The following is an 11169-nucleotide window of genomic DNA, read 5'->3' as shown; positions in this document are numbered from 1 at the left end:
TCTTGGAATTTTGCATGTTGAACCTTTTCAACACTTTGTCAACATAGGTGCTTTGACTAAGTCCATTTAGTCTTTTACTCCTGTTTCTCAAAATCCTTATCCCTAGGATATAGGCAGTTTCTCCAAGGTCCTTCACAGCGAAACACTTACCAAGCCAGGACTTTACTTCCTGCAAGGTTGGGATGTCATTTTCTATGAGTAGTATGTCATCCACATACACTACCAAAAAGCTAACTATACTCCCACTAGCCTTGACATATACATACGATTCATCCTAACTCCTCGAAAAGCCAAACTCTTTGAATTTCTCATCAAAGCAAAGATTCCATCTGCATGGTTCTTGTTTCAACCCATAGATGGATTTCTCAAGCTTACACACGCTATTAGGGTACTCTGTGCTGACAAACCCCTCTGGCTGAACCATGTAAACATCTTCAGCCAACTTTCCATTAAGGAAAGCGGTTTTAACATCCATATAATTACCATATTTCATAGTCATGAAATGCAGCAATGGATAACAGAACCCTAATAGACTTAATCTTGGCCACTAGTGAAAAGGTCTCATCATAATCAACTCCCGAAGTTTGAGAATAACCCTTTGCAACCAGTTATGCCTTGTAAGTGTGTAAATTACCATCCATGTCGGTCTTCTTCTTGAAGATCCACTTGCACCCAACTATTTTACGATCAGGTACATTGTCAACCAAGTTCCAAACTGGATTGTCATACATGGACTATATCTCACTGTCCATTGCCTCTTTCGATTTGGCAGACTCGGGGCGTGCCATGGCTTCCGCATAACTGTTAGGTTCATCCAGACTTACCAATTTCTCATCACTGATAAGTGTCTCACCTTTTACAATAATATGGAAATCATAATAATGCTCAGGTGAATTTCTAACCCTTGTGGAACGCCTCCGAGGTTTAGACTAGTCAATTAGCTCAACAGGAGTTTCCTCCTTAGGTTGAGGGCTAGGGGTTGAGGTTCCTTCAGCACTTGACTCTTCAATTTCCTCAAGGTCAATTTTCCTCCCACTATTTCCTTGGCTTAAGAATTATCTCTCTCGAAAGACTCCTCTTCTTGCTACAAAGACCACATTATCATTGGGATTGTCGAAGATGTAACCAAAGGATTTCAGTGGGTAGCCAATGATAATACACCTCTCACCTCGAGGTTTGAGGTGATCGTCAGTCTCGCGTCTCACAAAATCCTCACAACCCCAAATCTTGATGTGGTCTAGATTGGGAACTTTTCCAGTCCACATCTCATGAGGTAGTTTGGCAACCTTCCTTTTAGGGACTAGGTTAACGATATGGGCGGCAGTCTCTAAGGCATACCCCCAAAATGAGATTAGTAGCGAAGCTCGACTCATCATGGAACGAACCATGTCCAACAAGGTCCGATTGCGCCTCTCAGCTACACCATTGAACTATGGTATCCTAGGAAGTTTCAATTGTGAGACAATCCCACATTACTTAAGATAGTCAAGCAACTCATTACTAAAATACTCACCACCTCGATCGGATCGAAGCATCTTAATGTTCCTGACCAACTGATTCTCCACTTCTTCCTTAAACTCTTTGAATTTTTCAAAGGTTTCTAACTTATGCTTGATTAAGTAGACATATCCATATCTACTAAAATCATCAGTAAAAGTCACATAGAAGCTATTAGCATCTCTTGTGGCGGTTTTGAAGGGTCCACACACATCTGTGTGTATGATGTCCAACAAACCTTCACCCCTAGCACAAGTGCCAGTAAAAGGTGACTTTGTCATTTTACCAAGCAAACATGATTCACAACTATCATCCGACTTTAGGTCAAATGACTCCAAAAACTCCATCCTTTTGGAGTTGGCCTATGCATTTCTTGCTTACATGTCCAAGACGACAATGCCATAAAGATGCTTTATCTAAGCTAGTGTAAGAGTCAATACACAATACATTATTTCCTAGGTTATCTATAACATATACAGTTTCATACACACCATCACAAGGTAATGCTTTAAAATAAAGAACATTATTAAAGAAAGCATCAATACCACCATTATTATTATCAAAATAAAAGGTAAAACCTTGTTTATACAATGCATGAAAGGAAATAACATTTCTTGCCATTTATGGCGAATAATAACATTTATTCAAATCTAATGTAAACCCACTATTTAGCAATAAATAATAAACTCTTATCTTGGTGACAGGTGAAGCTTTCCTGTTTCCCATGATCAAGTTTATCTTTCCTTGCGCCACATTCTCACTTCTTCTTAGTCCCTGCAAATCAGAACATATGTGAATTCCACAACCTGTATCAAGGACCCAAGACTTAGAATGAGGTGAGTTGTTAGACAATATAGTGTATATACCTACACGGTTGGGTTTTACTTTCCCATCCTTTACATCTTGCTGGCACTTTGGGCAGTTTCGCTTCCAGTGTGACTTTTTATGGCAATAGAAGCATTCAGCCTCATTAGGGTTAGCAGAAGGAGTGACAAAACCTTTCTTGGTTTTGCTTGAAGAGGAGCCTTCAAGGGTCTTACCCTTGGTACCCTTAGAAGGGTTCTTTCTCTTCTTCCCTTTGCCATGCCCGATTGCCAAGACATTGGCCTCAGTTGGAGTAGGAGTAGGAGTGGTAACAACCAACTTACCCTTTATACCACTTTCAGCAGTCTTCAAGATTCCTTGAAGTTTGCTGAGGGTGACTTCTTCCTTGTTCATGTGATATGTCATGCATAATTGATCATAAAACGATGGTAAGGAGTGCAAAATGATGTCTATTGCTAAGTCCTCGGGGAAGTTCACATTCAGCTTCATTAGACAGTCCACATACCTTTGCATTTTCTGCATGTGGCCCATGATGGGTTCACCATCCTTCATTCGGGTTGTTATCATGGAGGAGATTATTTCATATCGCTCTTGACGAGCACTTTGATAGTAGCGGTCCATCAAGTCCTGGTGCATCTCAAAAGGATAGTAGTCCTCATAGGACTTTTAGAGCTCGGTTGTCATGGTGGCTATCATGATGCATGCCATTTTTGTAGCATCTCTTTCTTGTACCTCATATTCAACAAGCTCTTCAGGAGTAGCAGTTTGCTCGGGTACCTTCAGCTCCTTGTCGAGAACATATTCTTTGTTCTCATACCGAGTGACCATCCTGATGTTTCTGATCCAATCTGTAAAGTTAGATCCATCAAAGGTGACTCTCCTACAAAGATTCATGATAGAGAAGGAGCCAGTAGGGTTTGAGCCATAAGCATTGTTATTGGAAGACATCTGAAAAGAAGAAAGAATAAATTAGATTAGATATAGAGATAGTCCTTAATAAAACACCCAAATGTAATATTAAGGCTATGACCAATACAATATTTTATAACTTATGCAAATGAACTCCGGATCAGGTGGGTAACACTCTTGACTTCCTTAGTGGAGGTCAGGGGTTCGATCCTGGGGGGATGCATCTGGGTTTTACCCTAGTTGTCGGGGGGTTTCCTAAGGATCGATGGGTTTGCTCTTTGTGAGCGAACCAAAGTGGTGACCTGTTGGGGGCGCCATTAAGGGAACGGGTTACGCCCTAGTACCCAAACCAGCACTAAACTCTGCCGGTTCCAAAAAAAAAATATTTTATAACTTAGAAGAGGGATTCCGTAATCTAAGCTATAAGATATTTGAAGGTAGGTGAATGACGATTCACCAATTTCCACCATGAAAAACGAAATATTAAATTAGGTTTTAATTGGTTTAGAAACTCCTAGATTCTTTGAGATTCATTGAACTTTTTCAATGGTATGTTTAAATTTCGAGTGTGTCCTTCAAGTTTTGTGACTGCGACGTCGAGGATCACAAAACAAGGTGTGAAGTAACCATGCAAATTACTTGGTACCCTTAATGTATTACCCCTCAATCGATGTGCCGGTTAACCACACACGCTCCATCGATACCATGGAAAACATTAATTCACCCTTTTCCTACCTTGAGAAGTCCATGTTAGTGTGCCGGTTAATCACACACACTCCACTAACGACTTAATCAAAGTGCAAAGTGTAATTTCATGGATTAGCACATTATTCACATTTTCCTAAAGTAACTAAGATTGGAAATTTAATAAGGTTTAGTTACTTTAGTATATTCATCGAACTTAAATGAGAATTAGAGTCATTGTCCTACCTTTTCGGCTAACGACCATCCACCGATCAAGGAAGCGGTGGGTGAGAATGGACACCCATTAAGTTGCGATTTTATAGGCAACAACCTTATACCCCCCTTATAGACCGGCTTCGTGAATGAGGCCTACTAATGGTAAGATGACTTTATATATATATATATATATATATATATATATATATATATATTATTAACTTATAATATAATAAAGTATAAGGGTTGAATTTTAATAATTAAAATTCTAAGGGTCGAAACTAAAGTTTTAATATGACTTTACTTGTTCCAAAACTTGAGGACAAGTTTTGTAAACTATCAAAACTTTAAATTTCTCATAACTTATGAGTTAATTGAGTATTAAAATCTTCATTTTTATAACTCATGTGTTCTTATAATGGTTTTTAATTAAAGTGTGACCTTTGGTTTTCCATAACTTGAGGATAAGTTATGGACTCCATTAAAACACATAATGATCAAGAATTAAACTACGAAGGAGGTTATAAACAATTCCTATGATCATTTAATCTCATAAGTTCAAGAATATGATTATCAATAATTTCATGAATCAAAAATAACTTATATAAAACTTGTAATTTTTGATAATAGTCATTGTAAATCGACTAACATAAACATTACACCATCTAAAACAAGTTTTATAACACCAAAAAAGTTTAGGGTAAGGTTTCTAGTCCATTTCCAGCAGCAAAACTCGAAAAACTGGACACTACAACCTCTACTCATCGAGTGCATCAATACACTCGACGAGTAGCATGCATTTCTTCATGGACTTGTTGAGTCCCCCAATGGAGTTGACGATTTCATACGTACAGTGAACAAAAACATCGATTTTCAAGTACTTTGCATCAAGCATCAAGTAAACAAGTGTAGGCTATGATACCACTGATGGGTTTTGAGCATTCTAACACTCCTATGGTGTACATGCAACCCTAGAAACCTTGGATCTATGTTTGACTAAGATACATGCAAATAATTATTTTTTCCAAGGTTCTTATCCTAACTAGCATGGCATGGGGTACATGAATCAAATAAAGCTAGTAGAATTACATACCTTATAGTTGTAGTTGATTGCTTGGAGATTTAGAGCCTAGCACCAATAGTGTGGATGCCTCAAATGGAAGTCACAAATCACCACAAACTTGGAAACTTGAGAGAATAGTCACAACCTTTCTTGAAATCGGCCCTCTTAGTATACTCACCACAACTAGTGTGATTTCAAGAACTAAAGCCTCCTTTATATAGTGTGGTGGATTAGGGTTACATCCATGTAAACCCTAATACCCATGTCATTTCATTTCCATGAGATCCATGGATTAAAGCTCCATGGAGTATCCATGGACTTTCCATGCAAGCCTAGCCCATTCCAAATAAGCATTAGCCCACACTATATAAATACAAGAGCCTATATGTAATTAGTCATACTTTTATCTCTAAATTAATTCTAGATTAATTATAGATCAACACTAATTAAATAATATGATTTTATATTAATATATTAGAACTTATAATATATTAACAAATCATAACTTATACTATTCTCAAAAGATTATCCATAAACTGTTTGGGTGAAGTGCAACCTAAATGGACCATGTCGGGTCAGGTCAAGTACATACCAAATATAGTTATGGATTTATACACTATATCCAACAATATATTGGGTTTATGTTGTCAAATTTGCTACAATATCTTGCTTGAAATCGTCTACTGATATTGGGAATCTTCTCTATCAATTTGGAAACTTGAATGTACATAACCCTTTATTCTTAGCTCTTCATTACCACCATGAATTAATAACATATATTTAGTCCTACGAATATACTTTAAATTGTTCTTGACTGCAATCCAGCGACTTTTGCATGGGTTGGCCAGATAATGACTCATCATTCTCAAAGCATATGAGACATCATGTCTAGTACATATTATGACATACATGATCGATCTTATAACAGAAGAATATGAAAATCATCTCATCCTATCTAGTTCTTCAATAGTACAAGGAAATGGAGTCCTACTCAATATTAGACCATGTTGCAAAGGTACAAGGCCTCTCTTAGAATATTGCATCTTAGGTTTCTTCAAGAATTTATGTAAGTAGGTACTTTGGCTTAGTCAAATTAATCATTCAGATCTATTCCTATATATGATGGGTTTGAGCCATAAGAATTTTCCTATGTGCACATGCAAACCCTAATGCTTGGATCTAGGTTTCCCTAATTGAACATGCAATGTATCCAAGGCTTACAATTCTAGATCTAGTGTAAACAATTTGAATCATATCATATGAAATCAGATCTAAAAGAATGCCTTAAGTTGCTTGCTTGAAACTTCTTGTTCTTGGAGCTTAAAGTCACAATTGCCATTCCTCTAATGGATTACAAACATTAACTAGCAAGAGGATGATCTTGAGAGAGAGAGAGAGAGGAGGTGAGAAATCGGCTCTAGGGTTTATTCCTTGCAAGAGTATGGCCGATTTCCCTCACCCAAAGGGTCTATTTATACTATGAGATACTAGGGTTACACCATTAACCCTAGTTGAATAACTTAGGCCCTAAGCAATCCAAAGATCCTCCTAGATATGAGGCTTGGACGATTTTAAGGTATCCTAACCCTAAAATCCGTGCACCCTAATATCCATAAGGATACATAGCCCAAAACACAACTATCACACATTTGACAGTTTATGCCCCTTTATTCAATTAACCTCTTTAAGTCACCAAATTAATTCTCAATTAATATATGACTTATATCAATCAAATAATATTATTATTCCTTTAATATATTACTCTAATAATATACTAACAATAATATCTCTTCTCTCTTTACAAATCATCCTGTCAAGTTGCTATGGTGTAGGCAACCAAAGAGGACCATGCACAACTGGGTCAAGTACTTACCAAATATAGTTACAGCCTTAGACACTAATCCAATAGTCTCCCACTTGGATAAGTCTAGTAACTATATATGTAAACACAATCCGATTAGCAATCGTAGCTGTCAAAGACGCTGTCAAACTCTGATCTTATAAGTATCCTGTCCTTTAGATAAGGGATCGTACAGTCCTCTATTTAGATATTGTGTGGACAATCTCATGGAGCTTATTGGCCAGCATTTGGTTTCTCGATCTCAGATTCATTTGACATAGAACTTAATTGAACACATCAGTTCAGTCCTGACCGGGCCTGGCACATAAGTCAAATCAAATCATCGAGGGGCCCTGATATCGCTTTTACCCTCTTAGGATAAAAGTAACAGCTAAACTTCGACATATATGCATTTACTATTTACTAATCAACTATACACAACAATGCATTTTATGACATCAATTTAATGATGCAGTTTCTCATTGTCAATGCACAACCAATTAATAAACAATAAACCATATATCTTGGTTTTAAGACCATATGATATTATCGTCTTGCGATCACTCGCGTTACGTTCCATAAAGTGATTCCAGCAAGCGCGGGTTTATTCTAATTCTCAAAACTTGTTCATAAGCACTCATGAACGTTGCAGCAAACCTTTGCTATATCTAATACCTTTTAGACAATCTACACACCAATTCATGACAATCTTCATTCATACCTACTTCCAACATATGAATAATTGTGGACCATTCGAGTAATTCGATTATTCTTAATAACTCAATTATTCAGGAAGTCAATACATGCAAAGTGAAACAATAGTTAAACAATTAACATAAGACAGTAGCTTTACTTATAAATAATACTCCTTTATTTAATCATTAAATGTAAATTACATTTATCTATTACATGTTTCTAAAACTATCTAATCTAAACTAATATCGTCTTTCATCCCAATGCTCCTAGCGTGCTGCAAATGCTTAACCCTACTCAGTCCCTTCTTAAGCGGATCTGTTGGGTTATCCCCCAACGATACCCTCTTTACTACGAGGTTTCCTTCCTCTACTCGATGTCTAATAAAGTGATATTTTCTGTCGATATGCCGAGATCTACCATGATCCCTCGGTTCCTTGGTCAAGGCAACCGCTCCTTCATTATCACAGAAAATTTCCATAGGCTCCTTTATGGCAGGCATAATTCCAAGGTCACCAATGAAGTTCTTCAACCACATCGCCTTCTTTGACGCTTCGCTTGCTGCAATGAATCTGATTCGCACGTTGAATCAGCTACGGTCTCTTGCTTGGAACTTTTTCAAGTCACTGCTCCTCCATTATGGGTAAAGACCCAACCCGACTGCAAATGGTAGTTGTCCCTGTCAGTCTGGAAGCTTACGTCACCATACCCTCGCACCTTTAAGTCATCACTCCCTCCGAGGACTAAAAACCATTCCTTGGTCCTCCGAAGGTACTTAAGTATATTCTTGACCGCAATCCAATGAGCTCAGCCAGGGTTCCCTTGATATCTATTAACTATGCTCAAAGCAAAGGCCACATCAGGGCGAGTACAATTCATAGCATACATGATTGATCCAACTGCGGAAGTGTAAGGTACTCGGCTCATTTCAGCTATCTCGGCTTCTGTACTCGGACTTCGAGTCTTACTCAATTTGGCATTACTCTGTATCGGTAGTTCTCCCTTCTTCGAGTTTTCCATACTAAAACGTTTTAGTACCTTATCCAAGTAAGTATTCTGACTAAGTCCTATTAGTCTCTTACTTCGTTCTCTCACTATCCTTATTCCCAAAATATAGGAAGCCTCTCCGAGGTCCTTCGTAGCGAAGCACTTCCCGAGCCAGGACTTAACCTCCTGCAGAGTCTGGATGTCGTTTCCTATGAGCAGTATGTCATCGACATAAAAACGACGAAGCTAACTATACTCCCACTGGCCTTGACATATACACATGATTCATCTTCACTTCGTACAAATCCAAACTCTTTGACTTTCTCATTGAAACAAAGATTCCATCTGCGAGATGCTTGCATAAGTCGATAAAAGGACTTCTCAAGCTTGCACACTCTATTGGGATGTTGCGGATCGACAAAACCCTCTGGCTGAGCCATGTAAACATCCTCAGCCAACTTCCCATTAAGGAAATCGGTCTTGACATCCATCTACCATATCTCATAATCATGAAATGCAGCAATGGCTTGCATCACGCTAATAGACTTTATCTTAGCAACTGGCGAGAAGGTCTCATCATAGTCAACTCCTGGAGTTTGAGTAAAGCCCTTCGCAACCAGTCGTGCCTTGTACGTGTGCACATTCCCATCCACGTCGGTCTTCTTCTTGAAGAGCCACTTGCACCCAACTGTCTTACGTCCGGGCACATTGTCAACCAAATTCCAAACTTGGTTGTCATACATGGACTGAATCTTGCTGTCCATTGCCTCTTTCCATTTTTTCAGACTCTGGGCCTGTCGTGGCTTCCCTATAGCTATTAGGTTCATCTAGATTTATTAGTGTACCATCACTGATATACGTGTACCCTTCGGTAGTAATATGAAAGCCATAAAACTGGGGTTGAACTCTAAATCTTTCGGAACGTCTAAGAGGTAAGGACTCGCCAATTGGTTTAACCGGAGTTTCCTCCTCGGGTTGAGCGTCATCGTTAGAGGTTCCTTCATCGCTCGACTCTTGAATCTCTTCAAGATCGATTTGCCTCCCATTGTCTCCTTGGCTTATGAGTTCTCGCTCTCGGAAAACCCCTCTCCTCGCAGCAAAGACAACATTGTCACTCGGTCTATAGAAGAGGTATCCAAAGGATTTCTGCGGGTAGCCGATGAAAATACACCGCTCACTACGAGGTTCAAGCTTGTTGTGAGTTTCTCGTCTTACGAAAACTTCACAGCTCCAAACCTGGATATGTGCCAACGAGGGAGCTTTCCCTGCCCACATCTCGTGAGGTGTTTTGGCAACCTTCTTTGTAGGGACTCGGTTAAGGATACGGGTGGCAGTCTCGAAGGCATAACCCCAGAAAGAGATAGGTAGTGAAGCATGAATCATCATAGAACGAACCATGTCTAACAGGGTTCGATTACGCCTTTCTGCCACACTATTCAACTGTGGTGTCCTAAGTGGCGTCAATTGCGAAACTATTCTGCATTCCTTGAGATAGTCGTGGAATTGAAGACTTAGGTACTCTCCTCATAGACCGGATCGAAGCATCTTGATTTTCCTGCCCAATTGATTCTCCACTTCATGTTTAAACTCTTTGAACTTTTCAAACGTTTCCGACTTGTGCTTGATTAAGTAAATATACCCATATCTACAATAATCATCGGTGAAAGTCACGTAGAAGCGGTTCCCATCCTTTTTGGTGGATCTAAAGGGCCCACACACGTCGGTGTGTATGAGATCCAATAAACCCTCACCCCTCTCACAAGTGCTAGTGAAGGGTGACTTGGTCATCTTTCCAAGTAAACAAGATTCGCACGTGTCATCTTCCCTAAGTTCGAATGACTCCAACACTCCATCCTTTTGGAGTTGGGCTATGCGCTTCTTGTTGACATGTCCAAGACGACAATGCCACAAGCGTGCTTTATCCATACTATTGGAAGAATCCATACACAATACATCATTTCCTAGGTTATCTACAACCATAACAGTTTCATAAATTCCATTACAAGGCATTGCTTCAAAACATAAAACACCATTTAGATAAGCATAAATTGAACCATTCTCATTATTAAACGAATATCTAAATCCTTGTCTAAATAAACCATGAAAATAAATTTTGTTTCTTTCCATATATGGCGAGTAGTAACAATTATTTAAATCTAAATTCAATCCATTACTAAGCACTAAAGAATACACTCCAATCTTGGTCACAGGCGACGACCTTCTGTTCCCCATGATAAGATTTATTCTTCCAAGCTCCACATCCTTATTTCTTCCTAGTCCCTGCAAATCTGAACATATGTGATAACCACATCCTGTATCAAGAACCCAAGAAAGAGCATGAGAAGAATCATTTGATTTAATTGTGTAAATACATGCGAAAGATGGCTTGATCTTCCCATCCTTGATGGCTTGCAGATATTTCGAGCAGCTTCTCTTCCAATGCCCTATTTTGTGG

The sequence above is a fragment of the Lactuca sativa genome, chromosome 7 (assembly GCF_002870075.4).
Source record: "Lactuca sativa cultivar Salinas chromosome 7, Lsat_Salinas_v11, whole genome shotgun sequence".
NCBI classification, from domain to species: Eukaryota; Viridiplantae; Streptophyta; class Magnoliopsida; order Asterales; family Asteraceae; genus Lactuca; species Lactuca sativa.
The sequence above is the reverse complement of the archived record's forward strand: the minus strand, read 5'-3'. Positions refer to the sequence as shown.